This window comes from Callorhinus ursinus, unplaced genomic scaffold (assembly GCF_003265705.2).
Source record: "Callorhinus ursinus isolate GAN/ISIS: 27379988/994484 unplaced genomic scaffold, GSC_fseal_2.0 scaffold23, whole genome shotgun sequence".
Classification (NCBI taxonomy): domain Eukaryota; kingdom Metazoa; phylum Chordata; class Mammalia; order Carnivora; family Otariidae; genus Callorhinus; species Callorhinus ursinus.
In genome coordinates, this window is record NW_027397085.1 from 11,790,302 (window position 1) to 11,798,977 (window position 8,676).

Below are 8,676 nucleotides of genomic sequence, written 5' to 3' on the forward strand. Positions count from 1 at the left end.
GGGAGGGTTGGAGCTAGTTGGAAGTATAACCCTTGACTGTTTACAGAAGGCGAAGTCGCACCATTTCAGAGCCAGGCCTTTTCCTTCTGTTTCTCAGTAGGGATGCTGTTTTCTTAATAGTGCCATGGCTTTATTGCAGCCAGCGGAAGACAAGAGGCCATTTGCTTCCTGCACATCAATCACCATGGACCTGGGATCTCAGGGTATGTTCATCAGAAGGCAGGCTGCACGAGCCGTGCTGCTAAATTCTTGGAGAGCACTCAGATAAGTCAGCTAACTGCAAGAGTCCAATTAATCAGACTCCATGGTGGATAGAGGTGTGAAGAAAAACCCAAATGTCTTCAAATGATTAAGCAAAACAGATTGCTTGTTTGTGGTTTTCTGCGATATCATGGGCCTGCTATAAGCCAGAGGTCGGCAACCTCCAGCCTCCAGCCTGATTTTGTACAGCCCACAAACTAAAAATGACTTTCATTTTTTAAACATTGTTAAAAAACAACAACAACAAACTAAAAGCAGAGAACAGGGGACAGAGACTGTATGTGGTCCATGAAACCTGAAATATTCACTATCTGGCCTTCTATGGAAAAAATGCCTAGGCCGCGAAGGCATGATAATGAGAAGTTTTGCATTTCTAGCTGCCACATCACTTTGCTCCCCTTCACAGTCCATCTGTGTTGTCAGTCCGCCCAGGGGAGGACTCTGGCTGCCTTGAGAGACCCTGAGAACCAGGTGCGGCCTTGAGATTCCTACACCACCTTCAGGTCGGCCTTACCGCAGCCCAAGGCTGCCATGCCTGGTGCTCAGGAGGTAATCGGGTGGAGAAAAGTTAGATTGACCATGGATTAGAACAGTCCCCTCTCACTTCCCAGCCCAGGACAGGCTTGCCAGAGCAGCCCGCTTTCTCCCCTTCTCCAGCTTCTCAGCGAGCATACGCATTTATCAGATCTTTTGAGCCATTCGATACTTGGGTGTTTTTCTTCCAATAACCTTCCTGAAGAGCTGGCCCACCTCCGGCATTTGGGGAAGATAAGATTCTAACTTCATTCCTGAAGTTTCTGGTTAGATAGAGACTGCCTTTCAATCCGAGTTCTTCCTCTTTGTTCCTTGATCCTAATCCCAGGAGAGTCACGAGTGTTTCTCCTGCTGCAGCTCTGACTGAGTGCTGCCAGTGAAGTCTGCTGACGTGCCCCTGGGTTGATCATCAAGAGTGGGGCTGGGGAGGGGAAACATCCTTCATCTTTCTTCTTGCTTTCTCTTTGGGCCAAACATTCTCTTCTTGCAGGACCACGAATCCCAAGGCTAGGCATCCCTCACATAAACAGACTGACTTAAAAACCTGGGATTCCAAGAAGCTTCCAGATTGGCATCCGTCACCATTTCCCTGTGATTCTCATCGCTCCCTTATCCTCTTTGATGTTGCCCTGGTCCAGGCCTTCATCATCTCTCACTAAGACCAGAATAGTGGCCTCATCACTGGTGACTCAAATCCAGGTCCACCTCAGCCTACTCTGCACCCTGCTTCTGGGGAGCTGAAAACCTGGCCATGTGTTCCCATTGCCTAGAGAATTAAAGTTCAACTCTCTCACGGCCTCTGGAGATCTGCCTACTTTTCTAGTGATCTGCCCACTTCCTTACCTCATCTCCCATTTGCACCTGTCTTTTAACCATGGTTATAGGCATGTCATTCTTTGGCAGATTGTTTGACACACCTATGCCTTTAATCATGTGGGTGGCACCCACCATCTGAAATGCCCTCCCTGCCCTTTCCCCAGTGTGCTTCACTAATACCTAATCATCTTTGAACTTGAAGGTTCGGGTTCATATTAAGGATTGAATTGCATCCCCCCAAAAGATGCCGAAGTCCTAGCCCCCAGTACCCATGAATGTGACCTCATTTGAAAATAGTGTTTTCTGTAGCCAGTAAAGTTAAATTAGAATCAGTAAGGTAGGCCCAATCCAAAATGACTGGCCCCTTCTAAAAAGGGTAAATTTGGACACAGACTTGCATAGAGGGAAGACAATGTGAAGACACTGGGAGAATGCCGTCTAGAAGCCAAGGAATGAGAGGCTATCAGAAGCAAAGAGAGAGGCTGAAACCAATTCCCTTTAACAGCCCTCGGAATGAACCCTTGATCTTGGACTTTTAGCCTCTGCAACTCTGAGAGAATAAATTTCTGTTGGTGAAGCCACACAGTGTGTGGTCCTTTGTTAAGGCGGCCCTAGCAAACAAATACACATCATTTTTTACTGGAGAGCCTTTCTTGATTCACATAAAGTCAAAATGGACTTTTGTGTGCCCCAGCTTATTCTAGATATATACCATTATGCCAGCAGCTATGGCCATACAGAATAAAGCTGTGTATTCAAATTATAATGCACATGTGAATCACCTGGTAATCTTGTTAAAAGGCAGATTCTGATTCCTTAGGCCTGGGTTGGGGCCTGAGATGCTGAATTTCTAGCAAGCTCCCAGTGATACCGATGCTGCCGGTCCATGGGCCGTACTCTGAGGGTCAAGGCTTTAGGACACTTGTTAACGGGCTTATCCGTGATGCTGTACCATGCCTGAGGGCAAGATCCAGGTCTTTGAATACCTAGTACTTGATGCCTTGCTGGGAATATGACAGGCACGTAATAAATGTTGGTTGAATGGCTGGTGAACTGATGAACGAATGGATCTATGTTATTAGAATCATTCCTTGGTTTTTAAGGATTCATGGTCATTCCCAAGATATGTTGGACATAGAGTAAGGTACATACTGCACTGCCAAATATCTCATAGCTTTCCCACCCTTCACCAGTTTTACTCGTTTGAAGCTCAGAGAGAAAAGCAGCTCCTATCACACACGAGGAAGAACATTCTGGAAGGCCACAGTGGTGGTAGGGAGGTGTACTGCTCAGCTCTTTAACACCATTTGGCAAAAGTCACCCTTTTCCTCCATCCATCTCCACTTCTACTCTTTGTGTAACTGCCCAGAAGCTGGTCACTAAGAGCCCGAGGACAGGCAAGTAATGGACATGACTAAGCTCCTGGTAGGAATTGGCTCTGTGCACTTAAAAGAGCTCACTGAAGTAGGTGTTATTATCCCTATTTACAGATGGAAGGTTGAGTCTTGAAGAAGTAGTTTGTCCAAAACTATCCACCTAGTGGGTGACAGAAGCTGGAGTCAAACAGATTTAACTTCACTCTCCGTGTCTTTTCCATTGCACTGTGAAAGAGAGAGCCGAAGTTCTAACTGGCTGCACTGGTGAGCTATCTCTGCTTCTCTCCTCCCTGCAGAAAATGGAAAAGTAGCAGCTCTTACTCTCCCGCTCAGAGGCGATTCCTTAGCTGCTTTCTAGGCTCTTCCAATTCGGGTAGTCTCAGAGCTGCCTCATTTTTCTGGCATCCTCAAGAAACAGGATGTTTCTTCCTGTAAGTGATTCTTTCCTTTCAATTAAAAAAATTGTTTTAACAATTTGGGGTAGAATAATTCTGACATACGGTACCCTAGTTTTGCCTTCTTAAATAAGATCTTAATGCCTCAGGGCCATTGTTAAGGATTGTCATTCCTAACACTGTGCTGAAATTTATTCATATTTTCAGGTATTACTGAAAATAGCAAACTGTTTGCCCCTACATTAGGTGGTGTCAGACTCAATATGTTTTTTAAAAGATTTTATTTTTAAGTAATCTCTACACCCAATGTGGGGTTCAAACTCACAACCCCAAGATCAAGAGCCGCACACTCTACCAACTGAGCCAGCCAGGTGCCCCAGACTCAATATTTTTTTTTTTAAAGATTTTATTTATTTATTTGAGAGAGAGAGAATGAGAGATGGAGAGCACGAGAGGGAGGAGGGTCAGAGGGAGAAGCAGACTCCCCGCTGAGCAGGGAGCCCGATGCAGGACTCGATCCCGGGACTCCAGGATCATGACCTGAGCTGAAGGCAGTCGCTTAACCAGCTGAGCCACCCAGGCGCCCTCAATATTTTTGGAGACAATAGTTCTTTTGTAGTTTTTTTTCCTCTTCCTCCCTTAATCTAAAGACTATTAGTTAATCCTTTTTTGCTGCTGTCAGTGAATCTGCTTCTACTGTCTTGTTTCTCATTTGTTAATTCAGTTCTCAAGGGTGAGAGGAATTGATATGCAAGCTTGTTAGAAATATATGCAAAGTAAAAGTGAGTAGGACATGAATTGAGCATCTAAGACATTTCCTTCTGAGTTAATGTAAGAGATTCATTGCCTTTAAAACAGATGTTTTTGTTCTCCCAGAGGTTTCAGTGAATTTTCTGGTTCTGAACATTGTATTTTCAAGTTAAGTTCTTTTCAAAAATAATATCTATTAAGGTGCAGTGGTGCTGTACAATATATTGGCTTTAGACGCCCTCTTGCCTATAAAACAGCTAATAACAGTAAAAACTCACTAAGCTGGAACAACCCAAAAGGAGAAGACATTCTGAATTAATTTTTAGAAATCTCATTTAAAGTATTTTTTAAAAAATTATGTGGTCTCTTGCTTTCCCAATCAAAAAGTGACTCACATTAGCTGCTAAGAAAATGCTGGATGTATTCTGTTGAGTAGACAACAGTATTCATTTGACTTTAAAAAATATGTCCAAACACTTTATTGTCTTAAGTAATTTAAACTTAATGCTATAATCTTTCAGAGTATTATCCCCTGTAAAATCATTTCTAAATAGTAAAAAATTAAACTCTGGTGTCAACCAGGTTGGATTATTGCAAATTCCTCATTAATAGGGTCTAACTTTATTATATATATATATATATATAGTAAACTTATATATATATATAATAAATATATATCTTTCTTTTTCTTTCTTTCTTTCTTTCTTTCTTTCTTTCTTTCTTTCTTTCTTCCTTCCTTCCTTCCTTCCTTCCTTCCTTCCTTCCTTCCTTTCTTTCTTTCTTTCTCTTTCTTTCTTTCTTTCTTTCTTTCTTTCTTTCTTTCTTTCTTTCTTTCTTTCCTTCCTTCCTTCCTTCCTTCCTTCCTTCCTTCCTTCCTTCCTTCCTTCTTTCTTTCTTTCTTTCTTTCTTTCTTTCTTTCTTTCTTTCTTTCTTTCTTTCAACTGCTGAAGCATCGTCCCAGTGACCTTTTGACATTTCACAATTAAGGTTTTCTGTACCTTTGGGAAGCAATTTTAAAACTGAAAGGTAATTTTATTTATACCTACTTATTAAAGTATATGCTAAAGCTTCTTATTTTGAAAAATGAGAAGAGAACAAAAGAAGAACAAGCAAAGATGAAGAGGAAAAAAGAGGTAATTGGTCAAAATTCAATGTGGTGTATGTATAGCAGTCTGGGGGCCAGAGGACAGGCCCTTCCCTGATTCACTGGAATGTTCGGGTGGGTAATGAATGGAAGGCACAGCCCCTGGAGGCAGCCTATTCCTTCTTGTTACTTACAGACCAATGACCCTTAGGTTCATCTGAAAAATCAGCATTTGAAAAGTCAATGTGGATTTATCTAAGAAGAAATCAGTACCAGCAAATTAGTTCTTTTAAACATACAAACAAACCATAAGGGTTATTTTCTAGCCTAGGTTTTTCATTCCAAATAGCTTTGAATAAAGAGATGCACTACAAACTAAAAGTGCATTCATCTCAGATAATGCAACAAGTTTCAGTTCTAACAGGATTTCCTGGTGTAACAGAAGCTTTCCCTAACAAAATAATTGTAGTCTAGAGAAAACAAGGAAATTAGGCTTTAAATGTCTCTTTTCTTACTTTTTATTCTTTTGCCATAAAAGCACAAGGACTTTTTTCTTGTTTTAAAAAGTTTTGTGATTAATGAGATGGGCTAACATGTTGGAGGTTAAAGCTAAACACACAAGGCAAAACATGCTGTTTACAGAAATTTACAGCTTACCCGCCAGAACCACGTTTGTTGGGCAAAAAGCCTTCATAAAATAATTATGAATATAAATAGTTAACTTTGGTTTTTGTTGATCATGTAGAAAAATTAAGGGCCATTTTTCAGGCAATAATATTACTATTAAAAAAAGAATAAAGAAAGGACATTTTTGTAAGATGTATGTTCACACAATCTAGAATTCTGAAAGAAATATAACCACCTAGGTGTAATTACATACTTTCCTAAATTTCAGTTGTTTTTAACCACTATTTTACCAACCTTTTTTTTTCTTATTTTGATTTAGGAAAAAAAGGCTACTACTATTACACAGTGCTTCAAAGAGTAGGAAAGTCTCTATCAGTAATCTTTAAGCTTTCTGCTCAAACACATCAAAAGGCTTTAACTATCAATTTGTCCCCCAGTCAATGAGATGATCTTCCTTCTAGTCTCCAAATGGATCTAGACTGCTCCCTGACTGGGAGAGAAAATGTAAATTGTATTTGTCTATGCCTACAATTCCTGCATCTTCTCAAGTTGGATGTATCTAAATCAGAAACCAACAGGAAAAAAAAGGAAGATCAAAATGTCAATGAGAGTCTCCGTAGTTTGTGAAAACTCCATGATGGTTTCTTTCTAACTAGAAAAGATTTTTCAGGAAGATCCTTTTTTTTTTTTTTGAACTCTCTCTTCTCTATGTATTACTGAAGCTCAAGTTTGTGTACAAATTAACTTGTATTGAATTGCCAAGCTCCTCATTGTTTTCAAAACCACTTCTCAAAGAAGCCTAGACCTTTTTTTTTTTTTTTTTTTTTTTTTTTGCAGCATTTACAAATAGATTTGAACAGAAGTTTTAATTAAAAAGCCAGGATAAGGGGAGCATCTGGGCGGCTCAGTTGGTTAATCATCCAACTCTTGATTTCAGCTGAGGTTGTGATCTTAGGGTCCTGGAATAGAGCCCCGTGCCGGGCTCTGTGCTCACACGGAGTCTGCTTGTCCCTCTCCCTCTGCTCCTCCCCCTGCTCTCTCTCTCAAATAAATCATAAAGAAAGAAAATCTTTAAAAAAAAAAAAAAAAACCCAGGATAAGGAAAAACCAGTATTACGACAGAGTCCATTTTGCAGGTCGACAATGAGGACAGCATGTTAGAGACAAGAATTACTGATGGTTCTAAAATCCATCTGTGAGAGTGCTCCTATCCGGTCAGTTACTCATGTCACTCATATATTTGCTTTTGATGGGCCCCGTACCTGTGATGTTGGAGAAATTAGTGTAAGGTTTATTGATGCTATATGCTTGGGTTACCTATTTGTCCAACCATTAAAAAAAATAAACCTTCTGAACATGTGCTGAACTCCTCCTCAGTCTTGGGTTTTATTATGAGAAATGAACTTTAAATGCTTTTTGGCCAAGATAAAATTTGTTTGGCTTCAATACCATGCCAGACCTTTTTTTCTTAAGTTTGCAAGACTGGTGGACTTCTGCTTCTTGGAATCCAGGGTGTGTGTGTGTGTGTGTGTGTGTGTGTGTGTGTGTGTGTGTGTGTTGTTTTTAAGTAAATGCCAAGATATTTAAGTGTTTTTAAGTGAATTTTCTTTATTTTATTTTTAATTACATTAACTTATTTAAGTAATCTCTACATCTACCTGGGGCTTGAAATCACAACCCCAAGATCAAGAGTCACATGCTCCTCTGACTGAGGCAGCCAGGCACCCCTGGTTCTTTATTTTAAACAATCTTAACTTTGCTCTCAAAATTGAGTTTATGGATAAGAAACTCCTGGTCTCAATGTTCTAATGACCCAACTTTCTAATTACTCTTACTGCACCCCCAGAAAACCCCAGAGTCTTTCCTCAAGAGAGGCTCCTCCAACCGATTCAAGACCTTACTGGTAAGGCAACAAACATTTCATGTGGTGCCAAAGGGGACAGACTCTTTTCCTTCCATCCTCAAATACCTCACCCATGTTCACTGTAGAAATGGATTTTGTCTTGCTGTGAGAATCCTGTTCATTCGAATTGGGTGTTCCGTTAGCTTTTTGTGGTAAGGGAAAAGCATTTCAACAATCCCTACCCTTCTGCTGGAAAATACGTCTCACCCTGGTCTGTTATCTTCTTTTTGTGTAGAATGAGGTAAAGAAATGATTTATCCCCTCAACTTGCACGCTCTGCATTGTCTCGCTGACTTCCCCTCCAGGCTCTCCATGGGATTTGAGAATTTATATTTCCTTGCTTTTGTTTGCTGATTGTATAAAGGATTTTTATCTTCTTGTTTCAAGTTAAATCTCACCAGCTAGGATTTCCTTTCTTTAGGTAACATGTGCCCTAAGCACTTTTTTTTAGCTTTTTCTTGAGTTTGTTCACACTCCATTTCACTCTTATTTTGTTTCTTTTTTCATGTATACTTGAAGAAGGCATTGCTTTTCAACTCTATTGTCTTTCTCTTTTTTTCTCTTTACCTATTTCTTTGGAATGGCAAACTATTGCACCTCTCTCTCTTTCACCATTATTTAAAATGACTTAAGAGGTGAAGTACACTACTCCAAAAGGCTCCTTTTTTGTTTGTTTCTAAAAGCACCACCAGTCGGAATTTACACTCACTCTGAATAGCTGTTCTCAAATTAGAATCACCTATTGTCATTCACCTAGTGTCATTTGTCCTTGGGGTATAAGTTTAGCTCCGTTCAGGTGAAATAGAATATACACAGAGGGAACAAAGGAACAAAGACCATCATTCTCGGACTCCCACATACCTAATCACTAGCAGACAAAGACTCAGCATAACAAATGCTTCAGGCCTAGGATTTAAGTGTTTCACACCA